Here is a 1,100-nt window from a genome sequence, read left to right as displayed (position 1 = left end):
AGAATAAATACAACTGTGGAAAATTATTTTCTTGGCTTTTTTCGCTGAGTCTAAGAATATAAGATGTGACTACAAAGCATTAAGTTTGATTTTCACATAGCTGGTAAGATTAGCTTCCTGTATGATCACACTTTGTTTGTTTACCACCTTTTTAACCAAATCTCTTCAAATATGAGCAAGCAGGCTGAGTCAGACCTCACAGTTCATCACCCGAAAATTCTGTTTCCAAATATCAGTAGTGACATAAACAAAAAAGTATGACTGATTGTCCTTGCCAGTGGTAAGGTATTTCCTTACATCTCTTAGTAGCTATGTTTACTCCTGTTATTTGTAAATATGCCTAAACCTTTTAATTCCTCTTTATTTCTCGTTTGCAACACGTTGCAGAGACAAATAAGCTTCAAAATTTTTAACACAGCCACTAATTTTAAAAGAATTTCTGGCCAGGCGCGGTGGCTCATGCCTGTAATCCCAGCACTTTGGGATGCCGAGGTGGGTGGGTCACCTGAGGTCAGGAGTTTGAAACCAGCCTGACCAACATGGAGAAACTCCCATCTCTACTAAAAAATACAAAATTAACCGGGCATGGTGGTGCATGCCTATAATCCCAGCTACTTGGGAGGCTGAGGTAGGAGAATCACTTGAACCCAGGAAGCCCAGGTTGCGGTGAGCTGAGATCACACCATTGCAGTCCAGCCTGGGCAACAAGAGCAATTCCATGCCAAAAAAAAAAAAGAATTTCCTTTTACTAAGATCAGACAGAATTGGAATTCTGTAATCATCAGGGAAATGCAAATCAAAACCACAATGAGATATCAACTCGCACCTGTCAGAATGGCTATTATTAAAAATCAAGATATAGGCCAGGTGCGGTGGCTCATGCCTGTAATCCCAGCACTTTGGGAGGCCTGAGGTCAGGGGTTCGAGACTAGCCTAGCCAACATGGTGAAACCCCAACTTTACCAAAAATACAAAAAAATTAGCCAGGCATGGTGGCACGCACCTGTAATCCCAGTCACTCAGGAGGCTGAGGCAGGAGAATCACTTGAACCCAGGAGATGGATGTTGCAGTGAGCCGAGATCACACCATTGCACTCCAG

Source organism: Cebus imitator, unplaced genomic scaffold (genome assembly GCF_001604975.1).
Source record: "Cebus imitator isolate Cc_AM_T3 unplaced genomic scaffold, Cebus_imitator-1.0 Scaffold517, whole genome shotgun sequence".
Taxonomy (NCBI): domain Eukaryota; kingdom Metazoa; phylum Chordata; class Mammalia; order Primates; family Cebidae; genus Cebus; species Cebus imitator.
The sequence above is the reverse complement of the archived record's forward strand: the minus strand, read 5'-3'. Positions refer to the sequence as shown.